A 14468-nucleotide genomic window follows, 5' to 3' on the forward strand; every position below is an offset into this window, starting at 1 on the left:
ATGCTGAGCTGATTTCAAAACTCAAAATAATTTAATGGAAAAGGTGGATAGCTAATGCTTAAGCACTTTAAAAAAAAATTATCTCTGGATCTTATACTTGCACTTTTTTCATATCATGCACTGAGAAAGCCTCACAGTAATTATGAAAGTGAAATCAAATAGCCACAATACAGCAAAATGATGTTACAGAAAGGACTGCTAGATGATAAAGTCACACATCTATCAGCAAGGTTGTCTCACCTCTGGCCCTCTAAGGAGAGTAGAAAACACCTTCTAAAAAATAATCATAGAGTCACAGACTGATTTGAGTTAGAAAGGAACCATTAAAGGTTATCTAGTCCTAGCCCCTGCGATGAGCAGGGACATCTTCAACTAGATGAGGTTGCTCAGAGCCCCATCCAGCCTTACCTTGACCGTCTTCAGTGATGGGGCATTTACCACCTCTCTGGGCAACCTGTGCCAGTGTTTTACCACCCTGATCATAAAAAAAAATTCTTCCTTATGGTTAGTGTGAATCTACTCTCTTTTAGTTTAAAACTATTAACCCCTGTCACTATGGGCCCTATTAAAAGTCTGTCCCTATCTTACTTATAAGCCCCCTTAAAGTATTGAAAGGCCACAATAAAGTCTCCCCAAACCCTTCTCTTCTCCAGACTGAACAACCCCAACTCACTCAGCCTGTCCTCATAAGAGAGGTGTTTCAACCATCTGACCATTTTTGTGGTCCTCCCCTGAACCCTCTCCAACAGGCCCATGTCTTTCCTCTACTGACGACCGCAGAGCTCAATGCAGTACTCCAGGTAGAACCTCATGAGAGCAGTGTGGATGGGCAGAATCACCTCCCTCGACCTTACAACCACACTTCTTTTTATACAGGTGAAGGTACAGTTGGCTTTCTGGGCTACAAGCACATAAATATGGAGGAATAACAAGTGGGGAATAAAAATGTGGATAAAATAATATGTGTGGGTTAAAATCCAGAGTCTACTTAATAACAAGACACATAAACTTTGATAGAGTGCCCTTTCCTTCCACCCACTACTGTGTTCCACAAGTTGCAAACAAGACACATCTCTCTTCTCCCTGTCAATTAACATGTCTCGCCCATCTCTCCACTTACTCCCTCTTACTGGAAAGATTTCAGCAATGTTTTTTAAAGACACTGCATGATAAATGTCTTATTAATCTATGAGCATTGCTTTCAGTTTTATTTGGTTGCTAAAGTTCCTGTTTCTATTTCAGAAATGAGGACAAGACAGTAACCCTGAAGACAGTAGTTAGACCACGCTAATCAGTCAAGTAAAAGATTAGAGCTGAAATGCATCCTTTAAAACTCCTTTTTAATATTATCATTTACATTCAGAGCCAAGACAATGGGAGATTACAGGGTAAGTTCTACATGCAAGAACTGGAAAAGCCAGTGATGGAAATGTCATCTATAACATTTGCTGGTCTCTTGTTTTGATTTGTACAAGTGCAGGATGTTACTTCAGTGGCCTTCTGATCCATTTACTTCCCTTGTCTTCAACCAGACCCCAAATATTTGCAAATTGTGTGCCTTTATAAAAGGGAAGATACAGAAATATCTTTTTGTCCTAGTGTGACAAAAACCTTAGGTGCCCTTGGACTTCTGGTATGGACCCCATGACCTCATAACATACCAGAAATTGGCACATTTCCTGGATACCACTGATCACTGGACACATTTCCTCCTCACTTATTTCTGAAATGCCAATAGACATATTGGAATGTTCAACTTGAACAGAGAAGCTTGAATTGGTAGTATGTTGGAAAGCTGACCACTTCTCAATGTGTTCAGTTGTTTGATTTGCTATCATATGCTTGTGTTAGAAAGATTTAACATTGGCTAAGATAAAATGAAAATACAAAAACTTATTTACATGACCTATTTTAAAAAGTTTCTCACAGGAGGACTTGCCTTCTAGAGATGCCTTTTTTTTCTCCCCTAGCCATAAAGGAAAATTCAGATGCCTAAGCTAAGACAAACAATCCCACTCTCAGTATATACCTTTAAATTTGAATGACATCCATCTGCTCAACCTTTATATATATCAATTTTTACATGAACATATATCCTGACAACACCATCAATATCAGAATAATACACTTAGCTTATAACTGTTTTTTGATTGAGAGCAGCCATGAATGTAGTCAACTACTGAGAATAATAACAGATTTATTGTGACTGATCCCCCAAAATCCTTGGCCTGTGTATTCCAGACAGGCTCACCCTTGTCTCCAAGAGAAGAATCACTATCAATCTTTTTATTCAACATTTACGTTAAATCGTTTCTCTCATTCAGTTGCAATAAGAGCTTTTCTGTGCGATTTAAGCAATCATTTTCACCAATCAAATACTTAATGTTGATAATCAAATGAGCTCTCATAATAGTAGCTGCCAAATCCCTGCAGCCCGAAGAATGGTTATAAATACAACCCCTTGAGCAACCATGCATAGCAAGTAAATTAATAACTATCTTGATTGATTTATGAGCAACTTACAGAGAGAAAAAGCCTATAATGGGATACAATATATACATCATAGGCTATAAATTGCTAAAGGACTGTCAGATCATCTACTTTGGCCACCTGCAAACCACAGACATCAGTATCATATTGCAGAAAAACCCACAAAGAAGAATTTATATTCTAAAACAGCAGGTTGGATTAGAAGAGTCCATGGAACATTTCAGTGTTCTCACATGTTCATTGAAGAAGAATCCAGAGCTAGACGTTAGGAAAAGCTAAATACATTTTTATAAGATATCTGAATTCTCTCCTCCTTTGAGGCTTACTTGATTACCTGCGATTTCATGTTATTCCCTTCAGACAGAGCCCAAAGCCCAGGTTTCCTGAGGCAAACCATCTAATTCAAAGAAACTCATTCTTGAAAAACATGGCCAAAGTAATTTCCAGTTTGCTTGACCTATGGGTCAAAGCACCAAACATAGAAGTTGAGTTCCTCTTCACTATAGAGGAACAGAAGCAACTTGGATGCCCCAGTTCTTGGCAAGCATATTATGCAACTTCTTGTCAACCCTCATCTAAACTTCATGACTATTACATTCTTAAAATATCCCATTTCACAACACATTCAGCTTCCACCATAATCTACTATTATTACAAAATCCAAGCAATTTTCTGGTACAGCTTCCTCAGCACTACTGGATGGGTCTTGCTGCCTGGACTTGTGTTTTCACAGTTTATTTAATGCTCCAATATGGTATCTTTCTCTACTGTGGGTGATGCTTCACTCTGACAGGCTCTGCTATTAGGCTCAGAAACCTGGGAGGTCTGAAGGCAGACCTTACCTGTGAAAAACTCAGCCACAATAGGCACACAAATAAAGCTGTGAATTGTAATATCAGGGAGACGGTTTCTTAGCTTTCAGCACTGAACAGTACTGTCCTTTCTTGGTTCAGACCAAAAAAGGCCTGCTGGAGAAGGTTTTAATTCTTTGTGGTAGCCAGTTTCCATAGGGAATGCCCAAAGTAGCTCATGACTCACCCATATTCTGCCCAAGTTCAGCATAGGTGTGAACCTCCTAGTGGCTAATTTGGGTTGAATGGGTACTCTATACATACAATCCCTTTCTCACTGTTTAGACTCAGAGTCACGGAATGGGAACACAGAAACTGGCAAAGCAAGTAAAATATTCCTGTAATGGACGTTAATTATAATGGATGAAAATTGTATTTGACCATTTCACTACACAGCTTGTGGTGTAGTACAACCTGCAGATGTGCCTGATGACACAGAATACCCTACTATCCCTACGTGATGGCAGGTCTTTGCCACTTTTCCTGTTATTCATTTCTTCTAGCTTTAAAGCTATGCATTTTTCTAGCTGGTGAGAAAATCTAGTGAGTACTGAGTGTAGGAGAGATTGTGGTAGCTAAGCTCCTCTTTCTCCTGTTTTCATGTTACAGCATATAGTAGAAAATCAGATGCTGATAGCTAATAAAAAATTCGAAGGTCCTGACTGACTTATTTTCAAGTGTCTTGTATATTCCATATGGTCTATTGTTTATATTAAATACTAATAACATTCTCAGGTTGTGTTTCATATTAAAAAGTAGCTTCTCTGACTTATTTAGAGAGAAGAATAAATAGATAATTAGGATTACATTAAATCATGATACACCAGTCTACATCTACACTGAGTTATCAGTAAACTCTGCAAGAGTGTGACAACTAGCAACAGAGTGAGTAAAGAGGTAAAACTAACTTCCCATGATTTTATGCGAGAATTTGAGACAGCCACAGAGCTAGCTGTGAAAGTTCACACCCAGACTTCTTGCTCCTTGACTTCAGTGGAAATGGGTGTGATGTAAGTGCCATATAATTTTCTGATTTCTCTTAAGCAGTCTAGACTAATGCAGCCTTCACTGAAGCTAAAGCAGTGAATTAGTAAACTGTGTCTCTACGATAGCACTCACTTTCCTGCTATGCCCAATTTCACATGTAACAGAGATTAACAGACCTTTAGACTTCTCTGCTTTGCCAAATTCTCCCAGCTATAAACCATACTATGCTCTGTCAGCTGTAAAAATGATTAGAAAGAAGAACAGAAAAATGAACTTTTAAGGACTTCTTAACAATCTCGAGTTACTCAGAGCATTATTCTTTTATTTCTTCTGTGTTGTAGGTACATGAATCAGAATTAAAAGCTTTAAAATAATTCTCAGTTTCTAGTCAGAGTTCTAAAAATCTGTATTTTTCAGGTAGGAATTCAGATGTGTGCTCTTTAAAACCAAAGTTGGTCTAATACCTCAGGTTCATCTGTATGGCCAGAAATATTTTGGGTAAAAACCACATGAATGGTAAATCGCAACATGAAGCGTGATCCCTTCCAGCCTAAATGAAACCTCAATGGATCCAAGGATGCCGAGAAAATAACTACTTCAAAATATTGTGTATCCATGAACAAAAATTTTTATATTAGGAGCCTAATTCTGTCAGTCAATCTCTCATTCTTGTTTGACAGTAAAAGAAAGGTTGTCATATTCAGTTATTCCTTAGACCCAACATGAAAACCATAAAGGTTACCTCAGTAAGTCAAAAAGTGTAGATTAAGTTTGCTTTACTGATGAAACTTTTCACCAAAGCACTGTTTACAGAGCACATGTTTTGAATTGTCTGTATATGTATAGTAATAAAATGTTCCTTCATTCTTAATCTAAACACGTACTAGGACATTTTAGGACACTTTCCTTCTTAGCCAGCTTGAAATTTGATTTATATTTAGCTAAATGTTCCTTTGTATAAGAATTACAATTCAATTCTGAACAGGCAAGCATCTCTGCATTCTTCAGATAGTATGTGTGGCAGAAATATCAGAAATGTGTAGCATCACTTAGGAATGTGTGCATCCAGCAGACTATGCATGCTTTCCATGCCTGAATAATCTAAACCAGAATATAAAATATGAAACATGCCTCCCTATTACCCCCACAGAGCTGGCATAACACAAGGACTTTCTGAATCCTTGGCACTCCAGGAGCAGCTGGTTTATTTTCATTCATCCTGGGGCCGACAGGACTATCTCTGTATGCTGGGATTAAGCACACACAGCTGGCAGAAAGTGATGATTGGGTAGAACAACCAAGTTTATAAGTAGGGACTGGCTCAGTCCCTTTAAAGAAATTGAGCTGGATTGGAAAAACTGAATTAAAAAGCAAGGGCTGTAAACAGTCTAAATCCCAATCTCTAAATCCAATCTATAAATCCAATCTCTAAATCCCAAAGCAGAGCGTTTTCGTAGTTTAGTCCCTAACTAAGCACACTGCCTAGCTTTGTCATGAAGTAAACCAGTTTCTTTAGCTTCTGTGTATCGTTAATTGGCACTCACATTGGACTAGGTTTCGAGAGAAAGGGGTAGTTCTGCAATTAATTTTGTGGACTGGTATATAATAAACATACCACAATTTCCAAATTCTGCCACTGACACATTATACAAATGGCATGTTATTCAATTTCTTTGAAACCTTATTCCCCAAATATCCTTACCCTGGAGAAATATCCACTGAATGTGGCTTTTCCTCATCTATTAGTAAATCAGCAATCTGTAATGATTTCAGCAGCTGGCCATTTGGTAGTAAAACCATCAGGCCTACAGTATGGGCAGATGCCTCTATAGCTATTATTTCATGCAGTTGAGATCAGTATTTGGCCATCAAATTTAAATTTCCCTGATGACTTTTGCTTCTAAAAATAATCTAGAAACAGATTGCAGAGGGTGAATGGTATGCTGAAGTACTAGCTCATCTCTGTAATCTTCTTTTTTCATGAAGACTTAAAAGAGCATTTGCCACACTGACTCCCTTTTTTATTTCAGCTCCAACAGTCCATAGCGATAAGTGGTGATGAATCGAAGTTTGCCAGATGAACTGACAATAGACTTAACCTAATGTTGGTTGTGGCCTATTTACAATGCTGGCTGCAAAATTTAACCCTTCCCTACAACTCCATAAGCCGAAGGGAAAAGTTTCTTTTAGACTATGTAAAAGTGATATTTTTCAAAGCACTCATCCCAACAGAGATCTGACTGCAAGGGATATTGTGGGCAACAGCATGTTGTGCCTTTTCATGAATGTTTGTAACAACGGTACTTTTTGTTCTTGCCACAGCTTTTGGTGAAAGATTTGCTTTTTTGAGGTTGAAAATGAGTACAACAGCAGTATTTGTGTAACATGAGTGTGAGCTGTGGGCTTTGCATTGTACCTCAGTGTGAGAACCTGTGCTAACTCCGAGTAGCGCGTGTATATTAGCACAACATGAGAGCTTGCTTTGAACACCAAACTTTCAACAAGTCAAAGCAGGTTTGAGATTGTACCGACTTGTGGAGACACTACAGCATCTCTCATTAATTCATCCCTTCCTTCTGCTAACATTCATTTTTTGTAACATAGGTATACAAGCCAGGCTGTGGTCTGGACTCTCTCTCCTTTGTTCTTGCTCCCTCCTGACCTTTGTCTAAGACTGTATTTCATCCTTCAAGGGGCTCCCACAGCCTCAGTCTGTTTACTTTTCCAGAGTGTTAAAGATAGTAGGGATGGGAAATCACAACCTCCCCAAGAGCAGTAAGAAAGGTGAAATTATTATACTAGGGTCAGCAGGCAAGGCAGATGGCTCAAGGATTTTTTAGTTAACACATCCGAGATTGGGAGAGCATGTTAATTCTGATTCATGGAGACATTTGTGGAGACACTGTGTGTATTAGATATTTTCATCATCCTTCAGTAGCTTTGGGAGGCATCAGAGCCAGAGTTATGCACCCTCTGAAGCTGCCATGTAGGGTGATAGGCTTCCCAGTAAATTTGCATAGAAAAGACTCTTCTTCTTCCCGAGTGTGTCCAGAGGGACACCATACCAATGGCAGAATTTAGGAGGGAACATCATGGGGGTAGGCTATGCTAGAAGGGAGAAGAGCATACAGTTTGTAGCAAATAAATTCACACCCAGTTACTCTTATAATGGTATTTGAGGCATGCATTGGCTCTAATTTCTGTGTTGAAAGCTGTGGAGGTTTTTTTCAGTCTCACTGTAGTGGCATCAGGAGGATCAAATCCAGTATCCAGATCAAAAACCCCTATTCCTTAGTGTGGCTGTGTTGCATGAAGAAGGCAAAAGAAGGCAGCTTTCAATTCAGGATAATAATGAGAGATCATATGAGAGTGTACTTAGTCAACATGCCCTTGGCCTGAAGTAAATAAAACAAGTTAATTCCATTAGAATTCTGATGGGACTACTGAAGTTGTTGACAATTGTTTTCAAGCGTTTATAAACAAATAAGGTGTAAATCCAGTTGTTGTGTGATGAAACAAATATTTTAATGGGTCTCTAAGCATTAATGTAGAGTCTCTAATGAAGAGTACAACAGGCTACAACTGAATCTTCACAAAGCTAAGCTTTCAATTATTATGTAAATATAAAATGTTTCAAAGAGCTGTGTGTGATTTATATTACCTAAGCCCAGACCAAGTTCATGCAGCAGAGCAGAGCAAAAGGTCTTTGCTCTGGCCTGAGGGCCTAATGGAATGAGATTTCAGTGATCTTCACTAAGACGTGTATAGATTAGAAGCTTACTAGTGTTCTTCCTGCTGAAGCCCAGCCAGGAACAGAGGAAGGCACAGGGCTGATGTCATTGTCTGGAGCTGTTGCAACCACGTTTATCAAACTAGTCATGCTATGGAGGCTAAATAATGGGTTGCAAGTATTGAGGGCTTTAAATCTAAAAAGCCTCATACTGTTTTGATAGCTTTAATTAAAGATGCACTTAAATGACGGTGAACCTAGAGAAAATCCCCTATGCTGACTGCGCTTGCATCTATGTCACTGTTTTTCAGCAGGATTATAAAAGTATGTGAATTCATGCACTGAGAATACATAAAGACAAGAGATTTCTAGCTATACCTCTGCTAGTACTAGAAGTATTAAGTTTGTTTGAAAACAAGTATCTGTTCTAAGCATGAGACATAGACAGCATTTGATAATAATCTGAAGTGTTTAAATTGCTTTTCGTATGCATTTCTTAAAGGGTTGTCAGTGCAGGTGCACTATTCTTCACCTCAAATTCACCAAAAAATAACTGATGTACACAAACAATCATCAAAGCATTGGTGGAAAGAAAGCAGACAAGCGATTTTTATTTTAGAGTCTTCTATACTTGAGAAATAATATAGTTTTCATTTTGTACAGATTTTTATTTTCATTTTTCTAAAAATCTGCCTTCGATTATCTCTCTATCTGAAGCAAGTTCTTTCTCTTTCTCACTGAAAACAATAAAGGAAAAATATCAGGTTTTCTTTGCATTCCTTTATGGCCTATAAATGACATAGAAGAGTTAATGGCAAAATAATTATACTACTGCACATACTACACGGATTGTAAACTGCATTTTCTTGCATGGCATGGGCTGCCACCTGTAATGTAGTCATATACTTATGAAGTAAAACCAATGAATTTATCCTGCAGATTGTTTTTTGGCAAATTAAGTAACTGCATCATATCAGTTAAAGCATCCCTTCTCATTACTTCAGGTATTAAAAAAAATCAAAGAGACAATAATTTTAAAATTGTTGTGGCTATTTCAGTGTTGTTTAGTGCATCCATAAACATGTCCTTAAAAAAAATCAAATTTCAGCTTGTTTTTGAGGCTCAGCTATGAAATATTAACATTCTAAGATGAAAGACATTCTGGACATTATGTACACAAACATGAAGAGCATCCTGTTGCAATTTAGATTTTCCTACCAACAAACAGTAGCAAAACAAATAGATTTTAAATTGAATTGTGCAATTATTAATTTCAGAAAAAACACCAACCGTAGAAAGATGTGAATGATTCTACTCTATGCCACAGTCTACAAATTATTTAAAAATAAAACTAAATTTAAAAAAATTATTTCCACAGTTCTGGGTTGGAAAATGCTGAAAAGTCCTTTCTCATAATCCTAGAAGAGACATACTAGTTTTCGAAATTTTTTTTGTTAGATGGAAGATAAAAGTTCAGTAGGATACTTTCTCTTCCTATTTGAATCTGCTCCATATACTTCATTTACCATGAAGCAGTGAAACTCTTTTACTAACTATACACATTAAACAGAAGGTCTGTATGGTAGATATGTTCACTGTATAATTAGTTTCCCAGCAGGTATTTACACTTGGAGTCGTACCTGCTGAACAACAGTTTTTAATCTTTCTGTTCCTGAGGCAATTGCATAAAATAGAATCTCAGCTGGATTACAGCTGGTTGCAATTTTCTGGGGAAAGAAAAAAAAATTCTTTTGAAAAGAGAAAGTTATTTGAAGTTACCTTAAAGTTACTTACTTGTAACCCTTCTTCTTTGATACATGTTCTCAAAAGGTACACTTTCACTGTCCCTATGTAAGCCCTGTAGCTGGATGGTTTCCTGCCATAATTAGGGGAATATGAATGAAGCTGGTGCCCCTCTCATGCAAATAAAAAGGCTGGAGGATGTTTGCACCTCGAACCCCCTCTCAGACACAATTCCTGTGTCTTCTATAGGGACTTTGAAGAAGCAATGTGAGAGGAAGGGTACCTACAAGTGGGCGGGCAGTGTATGGGGACCGAGAGCCATGGGGATGCAATACAGATGGGAAATGAACAATGGGCTGGGGATCCAGCCCCAAAAGAGCACAGGGGCAAGCATTGCTTTGGAGACTTCTGCAGTTTCAGGAACACCTTGGTTGTCAGAGGGTGGAAGACGGAACAGATGTGCCAGGTGTGGAAAATCCTCCTGCAGAGCCTTAGGGCAAGCAAATTCTGGTGGTGAGAAAGTGGCTACTCCCTAAGGACTCATGCATGCATTTCCAGAAAAATCTCATCTGAGGACCATTTTACCTAATCCTTTGATCTAGTATTAGCTTCTTAATTTCATGCTGACCATGAGCGCACTGCATATACTTAATGCTTTGTTGTACTGCTGATGTATTCTGTGGCAAGTTGTGTTCCCAATCCTGTGTTGCTCAAGCCATCCTTTATTTTCATTGAATTCCCAAGGAGCCAAGAGCCTTAACTGCCATGTGAATAAGTGCAATTACTTTGAACTTCCAGATGTCAGGAAAAGACAAATCAGTTAAAAGGTGAAGATGTTCAGTTAACATTGGACCAAGTATATATATGCATCAGTTTTATTTAGGAGTTATTTGTTGATAGCTCACCTAACAAACTCTGAAAAGTTTCCCCTTAATGCTCCTAGGATAAGCAAGTAAAATATGCAGCTTTATTTAAGTGGTGCTCTAAAATGTCATTGCTAGGGAATTATTTCCTATACTTCGCCTAGAATGTGAACACATGCTTTGTTGCTGAAATTTTAGTGTGGGTAGAGATCTTAATGAAACATGCTTTAGAATAATCAAAATAAACTTGTAACTAAACTAAGTGCATTCAGAGTTACTGACACTTATGTACTTATCCAGATACCCCCTGAATAGACAACAGCACTATCAGCAACATCATCCCAGAACTCCAATATATAGTAAAGGCAAAGCATTAAGGAAATTTTATTGTAGAAATGGAGGATGACCTCATCTTCCTATATAAGTAGAAAGTGGGCAGTGTGCAAGTCTGACTCTTTCTTTCAGAAACTACAGGCATAATGTGTCCAGCATTATAAACTGTTAATGAAATACATTTTTTGTTCCCCTTCTCTTGTTACTTCATATTCTGAGCAGTATCTTTGAGTAGTATTGCAATTTATGATTCATGTGGCAGGAAGACTGGCTAGAATAAGAATTGGGTACGTATTTCAATTATATTACTTTCCTGTATTGTAACATTGACAATTGTCTTCAGAATATTTGAGCTAAGTTCATTATTTAAGCTCATTATACATACTCATAATCTTTCCCCCCTAAAATTGGTTAAACTGATGAAGATTGAATCTTTAACAATGTAAAGAAGTTCTCTAAAGTGGTGAGATCACTTTATTAAGAAACTTTAAAGCTTGCCTAAGTGAGCATAACATGTACATTTTTAAAGTCACATTTGTGGAACAAGTGCTGCATAATGGACAACCACACCAATCATTCTGTGTGAGATCATTTTTATTAGTGTCATTGTAATGCTCTGAGATAACTAGCTCTAACAGTTTAGTCTTATAAATTAGACATATTCTGGCTACTGTGATGGAAATCTTCAACTATCCTTCAAAACAGCTTGGAACAGCCAGAATAAATAGCAATTGTGAAATATTGTTCCTTAAACTTAATTAAGTGGCAGATGCCTGTGGGAACCTTTTAGAACTCTAATACACAATTTACACAGAGAATAATTTCTCAGCTTCTGACATGTGAGAATGATATTACATCTGTATCTCTTGGAAACATGTTGTCAGTTGATAGGAGACTACTCTTTTTTCTTCCTTTTTTCTTTTTTGTTTTTTTTTGTTTTTTTTTTTCCCCCTCAAATAACCCTTCAGGGCATAGGGAAGAGCTCTCAATTTCTGTTACCACTGAAGTGTCCCAAATTGTAAAAAAAGTAATTTTAAAACATTCAGTGTACTCAAGGGCTTTCTATAATACCATCGTTCTGTGGCTTCTCAGTAGCATCAGACACTGGCAGTGACGGATTTATTGGAGAATCACAAAGAAATGTATGAGGCGGCAGTCGTTCCACTGTGCAGCCCACAAATCAACCCCATGGGTGCTTCCAGCCTCAGCCCAAGTCTATCAGTAGGCCGAGTATGTGGGTTTATTTCAGAAGCGTAGCATAAGTGTTTCCAGAGAAATTCAAGCAAGCGTGAAGTTTCCTAGCCAAGTTGTGTTGCTGCTCTCTGAATTTACAATTCTGAGAAAGTATTCTACTTAAATGGAAAAACAAACAGATTCCCCCAGTCATAGCCCCTTCTTTGATGTGCACAGACGTCTGACATAGGAAGTTTTCACAAGCTAAGAGGAAGAACGTGGGGGCCTAATACTAACACTTGCCCCCTCTTCTCTGTCTGAAGGACTCTTTCAAGAATCCTTTTCCCCATTATTTGGTAAAAAATCATTAAAAGTAGTCAGTTTGTTTTGGCTGAGTTTGAGACTGAATCAATCCATTTTGAGCTATTTTCTAGCATTTTCATTATCCAAACTTGTATGCATCTTTTGGGCTTGGGAAATGTTGGCACGAGTGCAGTGCTCTTGGTTTCTAAAGTATTAAAACATCTTTCACCAGGGTTTTATTTCTTTCATTACACCATACAAAAAGAAGTGAGAGCTCCTCATTCAGCTGCCAGATTTTATTCTCATAATAATAAGAAAGAAACTGAAACAAACAATACAAAATAGGTCATTTTTATTCTACCTAGCATATGGCCATACGATTAAAAAAGGCTTACAAGACAAATGACTTTCCTCCACAAAATCTGTCCAAGTCTCAAAAGCTAATTCCTATTTCAAGATCTTCATAAATGCGCATCAAATGAGAAGGGGTGATTACAGGTGGTGATAAACACAGAAGAAATATTGAAGACAATAATGAAAGTTTGAGTACTTAAAATAGTTTGATCTTTTGTTGGAACATCATCTGTAAATGGTGAGACATATTTAACAGGATAGGAAAAATGATCACAGTATTACAATTAAAGATTCATGAGAAATGTATTTAAAATCAGTTACTATGAAGCTGCGGATTAAATTAAATAAGAATAAAACATACCTTTGTCATTAAGAGATTTACAAAAACCTGCAAGATGTTACAAACAATGGCAACACCATTTTTACTGGGCTACAAGGCTACAGATTTTTGGTATAGATTTGGGGATTTTGGGACTCCTCATAGTTTATAACATTCAGATTGATCAATAGATCTATCTAACTGTCTTCTGAAATTTCATTCCCACACAAGGGTTCTTTACTATTGTTTTGTGAAGTGCTTCTTTGTCTCTTCATTTCTAATACAGCCCTGCTCTGTATTTTCCCTTTTCTGCTATAACCACACTACCTGACAAAACTGAACTCAGAATTCAAGGGGAGTGTACACCATGAATTTATATGATAACTCTAATATCTGCAGCATTGAAATCTGAGTTTCTTCACAGTCAGTATCCAGATTGCAGAGTCTTTTTTTCTTTAAATATAAGGATTTTTTTACATTTTTTTTTTTTTATGAAGATAGGTAATAATTCTCTAAACAGATGACTCTTGATATTCAGATGTTGGCCAGAATTATCTATTACCCACTGACCTAGTGGGTACAAAGTAGTGTTTCTGACTTGGTGAACATGAGTTAATTTGGCTTGCCTTTGACGGATTTATCCCGTGTATGAACCAGACTACTTGCATGTTGAAGAACGTAAATTTTTGACATCCACACTGTCTTGAGAAAAAAAATTCCATCATTTTGATTCTTGCTGTTGTCTGCTTTGCACCTTGACAGCTGATAATCTGTTTTGTTGATGGCTTTTATTTCCTATATTATGAAAAACAGGGGACAACTGTTTTCTGTTCATGCTTTTTGTCCCCTCTGAGATTTTACAGACCTCTCTCATATCTTTGCCCCAACTGCCTCTTTTCCTGCCTGAAGAGACCTACCTTGTTGAATCATTCCCTTCATGGTACCCTTTGTCACCCTGGTCTCCTTTCTCTCAATCCTTTTCAGTTCTTCCTCAGCATTTTTGAGATGCAGAGAACAGTAACTATCCTGTAGTCAAGACTCAGCTGCACTGTGGACTGGAAGTCACATAATGAAACTGTTTCTTTTTCACTCTGTGCCTTCCCCTGTAACTCCTACTATTTGGACTGCTTCCACGGCCGCTACTGAACTATTCATAGAAATATGAATTATAACTCCAAGAATTTTTCCTGAGCAGTAGTCTCTAACTCAGAGTCCTTCACCAAATATGTGTGTGTGTGTGCATGCAGGTAGCTAGTTTAGTTATCTATGGTATATTTAGTTATTTTTCTCTCTGTACTTTGCTATTCACTCATTGTCACTGA

This window comes from Streptopelia decaocto, assembly GCF_964273445.1.
Source record: "Streptopelia decaocto genome assembly, chromosome: 3".
NCBI classification, from domain to species: Eukaryota; Metazoa; Chordata; class Aves; order Columbiformes; family Columbidae; genus Streptopelia; species Streptopelia decaocto.